This window comes from Gouania willdenowi, unplaced genomic scaffold (assembly GCF_900634775.1).
Source record: "Gouania willdenowi unplaced genomic scaffold, fGouWil2.1 scaffold_10_arrow_ctg1, whole genome shotgun sequence".
Lineage (NCBI taxonomy): Eukaryota > Metazoa > Chordata > Actinopteri > Blenniiformes > Gobiesocidae > Gouania > Gouania willdenowi.
In genome coordinates, this window is record NW_021144857.1 from 535,398 (window position 1) to 551,724 (window position 16,327).

Sequence of the window (16,327 nt, forward strand, 5' to 3'; positions counted from 1 at the left end):
TGAAGACCAGGGGTGGAGCAGCCATTTATAAAGTTTATTAAATTAATTTACTAAAACCATGATAAAGCTGTTATTAAGTCACTGATTCTCAACATGTGGCTCTTTATGTCTTCATTTTAATTATTATTTCCCCAGAAAACCTTAAAAAGGGAAACTTTTTAAACCCTTTTTTTAATCCTTTTCTTTGGCTGCTTTACAATTTTCTTTGTCCCATTTTTGTCCCTTTTCCAAAAAAAAAAAAATGTAACAATTTTTCTTGTTTTTTCAGATTTTAGCTCCTTTTTGCCAAAAAATATCGCTTTGTCCTATTTTTGCTCCATTTTTATAAGTTCTTTTTGACACTTTTATTCAATTTTTGTCTATTCTTTAACCATTGTTAACCACTTTTCATCCAAATAATCAACCTTTGGCCCAATAAATAACACTTGTTTCCTTTTTTCCTACATTTTGCCTCTTTTTGTTCCATATACCTGTTTCCTCTTTTTTGTCATTTTTTGCCACTCTCGACTGTTTTTGGTCCATTTTAGACACTTTTCACAATTTTCTTGGCACATTTTTGCCACATTTGGACCATTTTTTACCACTTGTTATTCATTTTTCATCACTTTACTCATCACTGTTAACTCTTTGTTTACCTTAGTCAAATGGCTGGCTGTGATTGGCTGATCACCATTCAATCAATCTAACTGGATCAATACATTATCAACAATCAATTCCTCTGTAAAAAGTGAGGGAGATGATTTTTAGTTTTAATTAAAGTGGATGATGTAAAAAAGACAATTATTCTGAAATGTGTTGGTTTCTGAACCACTTTATTGTTGATGTAACAAAGATCTTAGAACTCTCACATTAACAAATAAATGACTTTGATCACCGTGCTTTCCTTTTGTTGTCATATTGGAATAGTTTTTGTAACGTTACACAACAGATGGATTCACTCAGAAAACAACATACGGATATATATATATATTTATATTATTTATACAGTATATATATAATCTGCTGTGCTAAAAATATTGACCCCCTAAATATAACCTTTTTGTTTTAGTATTTATTACTAACACACAACTACAGAGATTACACTAAACTAGAAAAATAACTTCTTTTTTTTTTTACAGAAATAAGTGAAATATCTTTTAAAATGTTTGTTTAAACAGATTAAAAGATATATTGTTCAGTGCATGTGTTACAGGTTCCAGAGTGGAGACCATATATACAGTTAATAATTTTCTGTTTATCTCCGTCTCTGAACCCAGGCGACACTGAAAAGCTGTTAAACAGTTTAAAAGAGGAGAGACAGAGACGGGATTTCAGTGAGTTGGTAGTCACAAACACAATGTTCCTTTATTTCATACAATTTCTCCTTATGATTAATTTATCTGTATTACTATGCTCTTTTAACCAATGCCGTTATGACATGAATGTAGAAAACATTTCTCACATATATATAAACAAAAACACATTTTCACCATATATGTCCCACAGGTTTACCTCCAAACATCCACACTGAAACACCCAGACATATTCTTGCTAGAAAACCATTTCTTACTAAAACTCTGCTGGTTTATTTTAATAACCATTGGAGAAAACAATTTAACTATTTAACTTAACCAAATATATGTACTCGTGTGTGTGTGTGTGTGTGTGTGTGTGTGTGTGTGTGTGTGTGTGTGTGTGTGTGTGTGTGTGTGTGTGTGTGTGTGTGTGTGTGTGAGCGTGTGTGTGTACGTGTGCAACAATGAACTCTGCAGGCCCATATATTAGGCTCAAATAACATAAAGTACATCTTTCAGGACCTTTAAATTGTAATCACAGGATCAAAACACTTTTAATACTTAACTAACTAAACAACATACAAATACTCTTATAACTTATCACACAAAGCCTAAAGCTAATGAGTTAGCATTCCGGACTTTGCACTAGTTTAACATACTGAACAGTTACTCAACAAACATCATAGTTCCATTCATAACAAACCAACCTACATGTCTGTAACTTATTGGTTTATATATATACAGTGTTCCTTGGGCTGCCTCTAGCTGAGTTGGTAGTCACAAACACAATGGGGAAAGGTGGCGCCCCCCACTGTATAAGTGCGGTACAACAGCTGAGCCCATCTAATACTGCCCCTACTGTTCGGGAGGCATACAACAGGTTTCTGTTTACAGATTGGAACAATGTTTCACAGGGAAAATAAATGAATGAATTAAATTAAATAAAAAAAAAATGTATGTATAATACCCTACATGTGACCACACATTAGTGGGCGTCACACATGTTTAATAGTTTTTTCTTACTTTATTAATATAGTTTAAGTGAAGGCACAGCACGTTTTTTTTAAAGAAAAAAAACTTTATTCACATTGTTCCATCATTACAAGGTTTCAAACAGTTTTAAATTAAACTTTAGCCTCGAGGTGTGGAAATATATTAAAATGTGAATGACTATAAATAATAATAATAATAATAATAATAATATTAATAATAATAATCATAATGGTAAAAAGTAAATAATTCAGGGTTTTAAAAAGTGAAAACCTAATTCAACATCTCTTCCTTTTTAAAAAAAAAAGAAAAAACGTCACTTCCAGTACGTTCTTAGTATGCTAGCACCATAGCAACAGCATAAAGCATGATTAATGTTGCCAAAACAAACAAACTATGGATCCTATACATAAACTGAATAGATATTATATAAGTTAAGGATACATTTCTCACTACTAATGTCATCAAAACAAAGCTAAAGCCACAATCTCTCTTAATATTGCTGTTTACAAAGGGTTGACAGGTGGTCATGTGACCTGACGTGACGTGTAGGAACACATTTAAATGTGAAGGAATATAAATAAAAATATTGATTATAATGAAAAAACAACATCCAATCACCCTGTGCATGGATATTTATCTGCTTTTGGTTTGACATTTTTTGGCCTCTATAAAGGTTGTCATAGCAACCACAGAATGTACCGGAAAAAATACAGATAGTTTACATAATCCAAATGGATATTATGAAAGTTAAATTACTCTCTAGAAATGTCATCAAAACAATTTGTAAGCCACAATCTATCTTCAAATAAAGCAATTTGCCGTTGTTTTTGATGAGTCAGCAGTGACATGACCTGACTTCAGCCCACTGAATTTCGTGCAGTTAATGCACGACAATACATCGTGCTGTTATTGCACAAAGACAACACTTTATTCATGCTCTAATAGCATGAAATAATAGATATACTGTTGTGGTGCTAATGCATGAATATCTGTGAGACTGGGTTGATTTAAAGCTGCAGGTTGTTCTGGCTGCACCAGGACACCAGTCGGTCTGTCTCCACCTGTAGGTGGACTCGTCTCCATCAGAGATGAGTCCATGATGGTCGTGTCGTCCACAAACTTCAGGAGTTTGTCCACCTGGTGAGAGGAGGAGCAGATGTTGGTGAACAGGGAGAAGATCAGAGGAGAAAGACCACAGCCCTGAGGAGATCCAGTGCTGATGGTCCAGGAAGCAGAGATGGTTTTTCCCAGCTTCACGTGCTGCTTCCTGTCAGACAGGAAGTCTGTGATCCACCTGCAGGTGGAGTAGTTATGATCATAAACAGACTATTTATTATTAATGTAGGTTTTGTTTCAGATTTATTTGAATAAAAAGTTATTTCCTCCATGTTGAGCTACTTTTTTCCTCCACCTGGTTTTACTGGATCCCAAGCTGATGATATTTGAACCAAAAACATCTGGACCAAACATGTAAATTTCAACTCACAGCATATGAAAAGTAATCCTTGGTTACACATATTTAAATATACATTTCCATACAATACATCTGAACCAAATATTTACAGTATCTGAATCAAAGGGAAAATCAGATCCTTGTGATCAGGTGCAAATGAGGAAAATCATCAAAGAAAGAAGGATATTTTGTGTTGTTATGGTAACTGGCTTATTTCAGTTATATTTTATCAGAGAACAAAAGGTTTGAAATGTTTCCCTATCCTGACTCTCACAATGTGACGTCCAACTGCAGTGAAGGACCAGAGGAAAGTGGACATTGTGGGGACATGATAGCAGACATTACAGTCTGGACGACCTTCAGCGCTCTCTTCTCTGTGGTTGGATGTCCTGCTTGTGCTGCTGTTCTCTGGGAGTTGTTCAAAAGACACAAAAGAGGAAACTATGTCACCCCCAATGATGTCTTCATGATCAACATCACCATCATGGACCTGCTCTTCTTGTTGTTCATCCCTCTTGGGTTGTTTAACTTCCTTTTCTGGCTTTTCCAGCCTGTCCAGATGTGGAGTGACTTTCTGTATGATTTAAACCTGACTGGACGACCTCTCCTCACAGCCTGCATGTGTTTTGACTCCTACCTGGCAGTGGTCCACCCAGTCTTTTATCACACCCACAGGAGTCCAACTGTTGGCATCCTCGTGGCTGCTGCATTGTGGGCCATCACTTTAGCTAAAGGAACCATTTCCACAGTCATAGATGAGCTGAACCACAGTCCCTGGGCCATGTTTATGTATGTCATAGCTCTCCCTGTCATCATCATCTGTAACTCCTCAGTACTGTGGACGCTGAAAAAGTCTCACAGTGGAAGGACGGGTCTCCACCCAATGAAGAAGAAGGCTCTGCAGATCATCACCAACAACATGATAGTGACCGTCGTTGTTTACCTTCCTCCTGTGATGGTTTACATCATTGGCAACATGAGAGGTTTCTGCTAAGGTAGGGGTTCTCATCTGGTCTCACCCTGGGACCCACATTTTACCATGGTCGTTCAATTGTGACCCAATTTTTTTTTTTTTAGAATTCAACCATAAATTAATTTTTTCTCAATTAGCTGTTGAAAACAATCTTTTTTCAAACATGAATCTCTATATTTTCCTGTGTAACATGCATTTCACAGCATGAAATGCAAAAGAAAATTTCTTTCAAAATAAAAGACAAGTCCAACATGAGAAATATTAAGCATTAATTTATTTTTGACCAGCTGTCCATGACCCACCCAGCATAGGTCTGCGACCCACTTTTGGGTCCCGACCCACCAGTTGAGAATCATTGTGCTAATGAATCTAACAGGAGATCAGACCTGTTCATAGAATATATGCTTTCTATTAGGGATGGGCTATATTATCAAATGTTATATTGGTTTTTCCACAGATATTGAAAAAATACTGTATGTGCTGTTGTTTAAGACAACATAATAAAAATGAAAAATATATGAATGATGTTAATTTTTCAAAATATAAAATAAATAAATAAATAAACAAATAATTGATTAATTAATAAGAAAAAAATATTCAAAAACAAACATGACTTTTTCCATTACTGAAGAAATTGGAAATTTAGTGTTGGACAATATCAGATATCAGCAAAAAGCTAATATTGAACTTTCTATAGAGTAGCACATTTTATAATAAATACAATGTTATTTAACAGAACAATCCACTCCTGTCCTCATATGTGTCCTTTAGCCATAACATAACATTATTGTAAGAATGGCCTCATGGGTAGCCTTAAAAAGTAGTCCAAGGTTCCAAAAATGCAGTCAAGTGTATTTATTTACAGTGAAAAAAAGTGCATCAGTATTTCTGTTTTCACAACATTTCATATGAAAAGTGTGTGTTCACATTGTTATGTCTAAGGTGGGCCCATAATAGAAATATAAGGTTTCATTAGCCAGGACAGAAATGAAGCTGTTAATAGGGGTTGGTCAGTGACAATTCATATAAGCAAATAGTACGGTATAGTGGCTTCTTTGATGGAAATATTTGTATTGATTGATCATTTATTTTTTCCTTCAAAAGTCAGCTTTAGTCAAGTTATTGACATTTTCTTAGAAGTATTAATTTTAGATCAAAGCTCCACAAATGGCATTACACAGTGAAGGATCTGATAAAAGCACTTTGGTGTTTGGTTTGATCACAGGTTCCAGTCAGTTTTGATTTCTGGTTATTGTTCACTGGTATTAAATGTTGGAAGAATTGTGTTACAATAAATATCATTTTAGACAATGTTGATATTTTTGTTTTCTTTCCACATTAATAAACACATTTGGATAATGTTCTTAAACAACTGATTATTTTCATTTTTCTTTATTTTTGAATATTAATTCTCATTTGTTCCTCTACAAAATGCATCTTGTAACTGTAGAGGATGATGACATCATTTGTCACACATACATAGCAGAGAACAGAGAGTGACAGTGAGGAGGTCATAAACTGATAAATATTTTCACCCTCATGGACCACATGGTCAGAATGCTCTGCCAGATGTGCTCCAGTGTTTAAGTCGTGTCGTTACTACAGTTCTTCAATCACTTTCTAGCATAGATGGCCACAGACAGAGCGATGCCGCCAATGGCTACTGCAGTGGCACCAAGCAGCCACTTCCAGCTCAAACCCCATGCTGACTTGGCCTGATGTTTGTGAGTGCTGGACGGGTCCTCCAACATCTTCTCATCCATGGCCTGATGTTTGTGGGTGCTGGACGGGTTCTCCAACATCTTCTCATCCATGGCCTGATGTTTGTGGGTGCTGGACGGCTTCTCCAACATCTTCTCATCCATGGCCTGATGTTTGTGGGTGCTGAACGGGTTCTCCAACATCTTCTCATCCATGGCCTGATGTTTGTGGGTGCTGGATGGGTTCTCCAACATCTTCTCATCCATGGCCTGATGTTTGTGGGTGCTGGACGGGTCCTCCAACATCTTCTCATCGTCCTCACTTTCCTTCTTCATCATCGTGGAGACCTCATCGCGGATCGTGTTGTTGTGTGGCTTCAGGTCTCTGTGCTGATCAAGAACATTGCCTTGCTCCTTCTCGCAGGTGGCCAGATCAATCTTCTCAGTGGGGGGCAGCAGCTTCAGGTCTGGAGCATCAGTAGCTTCCAGGAGCGTAATTATAAACTCAACCTTTGACCGAATCTTGAAGAGCGCCTTCTCTCTCATTTCCATGAATCGCACTGCTACATCCAGTTCCTGGATCACTTCCCCGTTACCCACAGTGAACGACAACTCCGGGTCCTCGTTGACCAGCGTCCCATCCCTCAGACGTGATACTATATGAATCTTCACAATCTGTCCAGGTTGTGGCCTACTGTATCTTCCTCTTCCAGGCTGCAGCACCTTTTTCATTATCTCACCATTTCCAAGGATATCTAACCACCCATGAGTTTCTCTCCTCATGGACTGATCCATGACAATCTTATTCCCACTCTTCACGACTGATGCACTGTCACTGCTTTGGTAAACAACCTGAAACGCAAGAAAACATATTATAAGTAGATTACCATTATTATCTGGCAGCTTCTGAGCAGGGTTGGAGTCAGTAATAATTGTAATCATGTAATTGATAATTAATTACAAAGATGGTGTAGTTATAATTGTAATTGTAATTTTAAAAATCTGTTGCTGTCGTAATCTCATTAAATTCTAGTTGAGTTTAGATAATTTACTTTGTAATTGTAATTGCCTTTAAAATTCTATAAAAAAGTCATTTATTTAATGCAAAACTGGTGACCATGTTCTCCACATATGTAGTTAAAATATTATTAAAATGTTTATATCAAGCTTTCCCACATTTTACCATTTTAAAAGTGTATTTTACAGCTGACTTAAGACCCGTTATCATATGAGATGCTAACAGAAAGCTAACACAAGAGAAAGGTTAACTTTTATTAGGTTATCTATTTCAGGTTCAGTATTTCTGAATAATTGTAAAGTAAATGATAACGTACTGTAATTGTAATTTGATTTCTGAGGCTAAAAAAATAATTGTGATTTAATTGTAATTGTAAAAAATGCTGGTCACTGTAATCATAATGTACTTGTTGTTAGATTGTCCTCTGTGCTAAAAGATGGTAGCACCATGAGATTTACCGTTTAAGAGTAGCTTAGTATTAGTGTCTCATCTGTGGGAAGGATGTTAATTCTGGGACGTATTAGTCTTTCTTTGAATCAGGGGCTGTTCCAGATGTTTCCTATTCTCTCCTATCTGCAGCTTTGGGCTTTCACACTATGTCTGTGTTTTCTCTCCAGAGGAAGTATCTGCTCTATGAGCTCTGGGTTTTTAGTTCTGCCTTTTGTTCTTTTTTTTTTGGTTCTACTTTTTGCTCTTCCTTTGATGTTCTCTGATGTGGAGTTCTTCCCCAGCATATCAACGGTTGTTCTAAGCTCCTCAGTGGCCACGGTTACATGATGTTTTTTTAAATTCAGAATGAGTTATTCTGCATTAAATCATTCTGCTTCATGTTTACATGGTAATAGTAATTCCAGAACTGAGGTTTACATGGAAAACCGGTTTATTTGGCTTTAGTTAATTCCACTTTAGGTCTGGGGGTTGGAAGGCTCTGATTGGACAGGGGGCGAACATGACATAGAAACACAACCAACATTTTATTGTCGGCTGTAACCAGTGTTGTGCTAGTTACTGAAAAAAAAGTAACTAGTTACCATTACTAGTTACTTCATTCACAAAGTAACTCAGTTACTATTTTGATCACTTACACCAAAAAGTAATGCGTTACTAGAAAAAGTAACCTTTGAGTTACTTAGAATTAAAGAATATCTCATTTATTTTGAGTCATTTGTGTTCGTACAGCTTCATATTAGTGAATCCCACCTTTTTTAAATGATGACGGGCAGGCAGATGACTCTACCCACACACCTCCTGTACCAACCAGGACAAGCTAACATTGCTACCACCTACACCACTCACCAATACATGATCGATCCTGAGAACCTCCTCCAAGCTACATTCACGTTTGCTCTAAAACACCTCAAAGAGAGCACTAAGGGCCATAAAGCCTACTACGACCAAAAAGCCTCACAGGAGGAAATACAGGTTGGAGGCAGAGTCTAATATTACAGTTTTGCTCAAAAACGATCATCATGCAACCAAACTAGTGAAGAAATTTCTTCTCAAATGGACCGGACCCCCAAATAAAGATTCCCAGCACAAAGACCAAACAAAAGCTCAAGTGGGTCCACCAAAACCAAATTAAGCTATACAGAACAACCAAACTAACAGACTAGCCGTCAATCGCGAGCTGATTAAACCCTACGAACCAAGATATGGCATTCCTAATTAGCCAACTAGTCAATGCATTCAATAACATCTACCACCTCAAGGACATAGTAAACTAGAAACTAGGACTGGAATCTACTACAAAAGCTATCCAACCTCTAATATACATGTGGTTTACACCAGACATGACCCTAGTCATTGTAATTATTCTCTGTCACATATATCTACCTTCTGCACCGCCGCTTTATGCCTTAGGCACACCAGGAAAGTTCAAGACCAAATCAATCGATCACATATTCAAACACAACCGACCCAGATCCGAGGGTGCACTATGCTATAATGGGGGAAACCCCAATTACATCACAGAGAAAACAACAATATATATTGAATATTGCCATTCTGGTTTTATACATCAAAGCATCATCTCAAGGCAAGGGCAAAATATTGAGATGTATATCATATATCATCATATAGCTTGAAAATATTCAGACATTTAAAAAAGGCCATATTGCCCCGCCCATTTGACGCAAAAAATTTGTCGACGTAAATGTTTTGTATTGATGCGTCGTCCCAAACATATATGTTGTCCCACACCAGTCCAGAATTGATATAATGCATCGGAAATCTAGCCCCTAATCCGCCAAATGCTTAGAACAAAGAAGATCTTATAACCAATAATGGAGTTTGCACCAGCAGTGGGAGGAGCTTGAGTCGTTCCAAAGATCTTTACAATATCAGCTCATTTACACAAGATTATGACTTAATATGTAAACACATTTAGATTAAAACAAGCAGTATTTACTCACTGGATTGTGGAAAATCACTAAATTAGTCATTAAAGTTGAAATTATTATTAGAAACTCACCTTGGTCTCAAACGTTGCTCACTGATGACAACCTTTGGTCAACGTTAATCTATATTATTAAAGCTACTTTAGTCGTTTCTGACGGTGCAGGAGGAGATTCTGTAGAATGGTGGAGATTCTGCAGCTTTTATATAGCCTGAGTTGCTATGACAACCTGTCAACATTGAGCTTCCATTTAGCCTGAGTTGCCATGACAACCTGTCAACATTGAGCTTCCATTTAGCCTGAGTTGCCATGACAACCTGTCAACATTGATCTGTTCGAAGTTGCCTTTTGTGATTAAATGTATGTCATATTATCATAGGAAGATCAAATATATTAAATTAAATAATGCAAACACACATTTTACTCCTCATAGTGGATATACTGTATGTATGGACTGTTACATCAGGCATAATTACTACCAATGAGGGAGCGTCTTATACAACAATAGAAAACTAATGAACATTTTACTCACCAGGGGGCGCTGTTGGCCAAAAACTTACATATAAGTCGCTTCATTGTATAAGTCACAGAGGTGTAAAAAGTACTGATATATCCTCAAGTACAGGTACAAGTAAATCACACATAAAATACTCAAGTACAAGTAAAAATTAGCTCAATTAAATAGTATTCAAAGTTAAAGTTACTAATTACTTTCACCCCCACAGTTATTGTTGGTTCTCTTACAGACAGTAAACATATCATGTAGAAACCATAAAAAGGAAAAAATGAAATCTTCCACAATTGGAATCTAATTTATTTTCCACAAAGGCATCTGTATTAAATAAAAGGTTTGTCAAAATGTAAATTAAAAAAAAATAAAAATAATAACACAAATTAATTCAATTCACAATAAAAAAATTAAAAAAATGTATCAGGCTCCAAGTATAGATACATTTATAAACTCTAAAACTGAGAAAATAACTGGCATTCAATGCTGTTTTGGCGCTAATCTGATTAGTTGGCTATGATCTAATGCATTACGTTTAATCTGATTAGTTGGTTATGATCTAATGCATTACGTTTAATCTGATTAGTTGGTTATGATCTAATGCATTACGTTTAATCTGATTAGTTGGTTATGATCTAATGCATTACGTTTAATCTGATTAGTTGGCTATGATCGAATGCATTACGTTTAATCTGATTAGTTGGCTATGATCGAATGCATTACGTTTAATCTGATTAGTTGGCTATGATCTAATGCATTACGTTTAATCTGATTGGTGGGCTATGATCTAATGCATTACGTTTAATCTGATTGGTGGGCTATGATCTAATGCATTACGTTTAATCTGATTGGTGGGCTATGATCTAATGCATTACGTTTAATCTGATTGGTGGGCTATGATCTAATGCATGACATTTAATCTGATTGGTGGGCTATGATCTAATGCATTACGTTTAATCTGATTGGTCGGCTATGATGTGATGCATTACGTTTAATCTGATTGGTGGGCTATGATCTAATGCATTACGTTTAATCTGATTGGTCGGCTATGATCTAATGCATTACGTTTAATCTGATTGGTGGGCTATGATCTAATGCATTACGTTTAATCTGATTAGTTGGCTATGATCTAATGCATTACGTTTAATCTGATTGGTCGGCTATGATCTAATGCATTACATTTAATCGGATTGGTGGGCTATGATCTAATGCATTACGTTTAATCTGATTGGTCGGCTATGATCTAATGCATTACGTTTAATCTGATTGGTGGGCTATGATGTGATGCATTACATTTAATCTGATTGGTGGGCTATGATCTAATGCATTACATTTAATCTGATTGGTGGGCTATGATCTAATGCATTACGTTTAATCTGATTAGTTGGTTATGATCTAATGCATTACGTTTAATCTGATTAGTTGGCTATGATCGAATGCATTACGTTTAATCTGATTAGTTGGCTATGATCGAATGCATTACGTTTAATCTGATTAGTTGGCTATGATCTAATGCATTACGTTTAATCTGATTGGTGGGCTATGATCTAATGCATTACGTTTAATCTGATTGGTGGGCTATGATCTAATGCATTACATTTAATCTGATTGGTGGGCTATGATCTTATGCATTACGTTTAATCTGATTGGTGGGCTATGATCTAATGCATGACATTTAATCTGATTGGTGGGCTATGATCTAATGCATTACGTTTAATCTGATTGGTCGGCTATGATGTGATGCATTACGTTTAATCTGATTGGTGGGCTATGATCTAATGCATTACGTTTAATCTGATTGGTCGGCTATGATCTAATGCATTACGTTTAATCTGATTGGTGGGCTATGATCTAATACATTACGTTTAATCTGATTAGTTGGCTATGATCTAATGCATTACGTTTAATCTGATTGGTCGGCTATGATCTAATGCATTACATTTAATCGGATTGGTGGGCTATGATCTAATGCATTACGTTTAATCTGATTGGTGGGCTATGATCTAATGTATTATGTTTAATCTGTTTGGTGGGCTATGATCTAATGCAATACGTTTAATCTGATTGGTGGGCTAGGAGCTAATGCATTACATTTAATCTGATTGGTGGGCTATGATCTAATGCATTACGTTTAATCTGGTTAGTTGGCTATGATCTAATGCATTACGTTTAATCTGATTGGTGGGCGATGATCTAATGCATTACATTTAATCTGATTGGTGGGCTATGATCTAATGCATTACGTTTAATCTGATTGGTGGGCTATGATTTAATGCATTACATTTAATCTGATTGGTGGGCTATGATCTAATGCATTACATTTAATCTGATTGGTGGGCTATGATCTAATGCATTACGTTTAATCTGATTGGTGGGCTATGATCTAATGCATTACATTTAATCTGATTGGTGGGCTATGATCTAATGCATGACGTTTAATCTGATTGGTGGGCTATGATCTAATGTATTATGTTTAATCTGTTTGGTGGGCTATGATCTAATGCATTACATTTAATCTGATTAGTCGGCTATGATCTAATGCATTACGTTTAATCTGATTGGTGGGCTATGATCTAATGCATTACGTTTAATCTGATTGGTGGGCTATGATCTAATGCATTACGTTTAATCTGATTGGTCGGCTATGATGTGATGCATTACATTTAATCTGATTGGTGGGCTATGATCTAATGCATTACATTTAATCTGATTGGTGGGCTATGATCTGATGCATTACGTTTATTCTGATTGCTGGGCTATGATCTAATGCATTACGTTTAATCTGATTGGTGGGCTATGATCTAATGCATTACGTTTAATCTGATTAGTTGGCTATGATCTAATGCATTACGTTTAATCTGATTGGTCGGCTATGATCTAATGCATTACGTTTAATCTGATTGGTGGGCTATGATGTGATGCATTACATTTAATCTGATTGGTGGGCTATGATCTAATGCATTACATTTAATCTGATTGGTGGGCTATGATCTAATGCATTACGTTTAATCTGATTAGTTGGTTATGATCTAATGCATTACGTTTAATCTGATTAGTTGGCTATGATCGAATGCATTACGTTTAATCTGATTAGTTGGCTATGATCGAATGCATTACGTTTAATCTGATTAGTTGGCTATGATCTAATGCATTACGTTTAATCTGATTGGTGGGCTATGATCTAATGCATTACGTTTAATCTGATTGGTGGGCTATGATCTAATGCATTACGTTTAATCTGATTGGTGGGCTATGATCTAATGCATTACGTTTAATCTGATTGGTGGGCTATGATCTAATGCATGACATTTAATCTGATTGGTGGGCTATGATCTAATGCATTACGTTTAATCTGATTGGTCGGCTATGATGTGATGCATTACGTTTAATCTGATTGGTGGGCTATGATCTAATGCATTACTTTTAATCTGATTGGTCGGCTATGATCTAATGCATTACGTTTAATCTGATTGGTGGGCTATGATCTAATACATTACGTTTAATCTGATTAGTTGGCTATGATCTAATGCATTACGTTTAATCTGATTGGTCGGCTATGATCTAATGCATTACATTTAATCGGATTGGTGGGCTATGATCTAATGCATTACGTTTAATCTGATTGGTGGGCTATGATCTAATGTATTATGTTTAATCTGTTTGGTGGGCTATGATCTAATGCAATACGTTTAATCTGATTGGTGGGCTAGGAGCTAATGCATTACATTTAATCTGATTGGTGGGCTATGATCTAATGCATTACGTTTAATCTGGTTAGTTGGCTATGATCTAATGCATTACGTTTAATCTGATTGGTGGGAGATGATCTAATGCATTACATTTAATCGGATTGGTGGGCTATGATCTAATGCATTACGTTTAATCTGATTGGTGGGCTATGATCTAATGTATTATGTTTAATCTGTTTGGTGGGCTATGATCTAATGCAATACGTTTAATCTGATTGGTGGGCTAGGAGCTAATGCATTACGTTTAATCTGATTAGTTGGCTATGATCGAATGCATTACGTTTAATCTGATTAGTTGGCTATGATCTAATGCATTACGTTTAATCTGATTGGTGGGCTATGATCTAATGCATTACGTTTAATCTGATTGGTGGGCTATGATCTAATGCATTACGTTTAATCTGATTGGTGGGCTATGATCTAATGCATTACGTTTAATCTGATTGGTGGGCTATGATCTAATGCATGACATTTAATCTGATTGGTGGGCTATGATCTAATGCATTACGTTTAATCTGATTGGTCGGCTATGATGTGATGCATTACGTTTAATCTGATTGGTGGGCTATGATCTAATGCATTACTTTTAATCTGATTGGTCGGCTATGATCTAATGCATTACGTTTAATCTGATTGGTGGGCTATGATCTAATACATTACGTTTAATCTGATTAGTTGGCTATGATCTAATGCATTACGTTTAATCTGATTGGTCGGCTATGATCTAATGCATTACATTTAATCGGATTGGTGGGCTATGATCTAATGCATTACGTTTAATCTGATTGGTGGGCTATGATCTAATGTATTATGTTTAATCTGTTTGGTGGGCTATGATCTAATGCAATACGTTTAATCTGATTGGTGGGCTAGGAGCTAATGCATTACATTTAATCTGATTGGTGGGCTATGATCTAATGCATTACGTTTAATCTGGTTAGTTGGCTATGATCTAATGCATTACGTTTAATCTGATTGGTGGGCGATGATCTAATGCATTACATTTAATCTGATTGGTGGGCTATGATCTAATGCATTACGTTTAATCTGATTAGTTGGCTATGATCTAATGCATTACGTTTAATCTGATTGGTGGGCTATGATCTAATGCATTACATTTAATCGGATTGGTGGGCTATGATCTAATGCATTACGTTTAATCTGATTGGTGGGCTATGATGTGATGCATTACATTTAATCTGATTGGTGGGCTATGATCTAATGCATTACGTTTAATCTGATTGGTCGGCTATGATGTGATGCATTACATTTAATCTGATTGGTGGGCTATGATCTAATGCATTACATTTAATCTGATTGGAGGGCTATGATCTAATGCATTACGTTTAATCTGATTGGTGGGCTATGATCTAATGCATTACGTTTAATCTGATTGGTGGGCTATGATCTAATGCATTACATTTAATCTGATTGGTGGGCTATGATCTAATGCATTACGTTTAATCTGATTGGTGGGCTATGATCTAATGCATTACATTTAATCTGATTGGTGGGCTATGATCTAATGCATGACGTTTAATCTGATTGGTGGGCTATGATCTAATGTGTGACGAAGTGAGTCTTAAACTTCACTTGTCCCTGTAGTTGAACAGCACACACTCTGTTCCCCATACACATTTACAAAACTACATTCATCCTTACCTGCTCCATGTGGCTCCTAAAAGGGGAGTGCTGTCAACATTTCCTGGTTTTATACTCCAGACTGGTGAGGTCATTGGTGACCTCACCAGGAGCTACGCCCAGTAAGGGGATGGGCCAATGGGTGGGCCTGAGAATAAAAGGCAGGTGTGTGCTTTGTTCAGGGTTGTTCCATTTGTGCTTGATCTGTGGAGGAAGACACATCATGGTACCAGCACTCTGTAAATGTTTGGGAGGCACTGTAAATAGAGTGGACACAGATTTTGCAACTTCCTGCCTGAGATGTCTCATCATTCACTTTAAATAGCCACTGAAAGCCACTCTACCTCACAAATGGTGGCAGTGGTGGGATCCAGTTACTGAAGAAGATGCCACCAAAACGCAATCCACATGTGAGTAAACTTAATGAAGTGCCAGAAGAAGACCATGCAGAGGGGAGACAGGAAGGAGCATTGGGACCAGAGCTACTGACTGAGCATGCCCCACAGCTAACTCCAAGCATGGCTGATATTGCAAACCTGCTCCACGGCCTGGTGAGGAAGCAAAATGAGCATGATGCTAGATGGGAGCAGGACAAGTTGCAGCAGGAGAACCGGTGGCAGTCC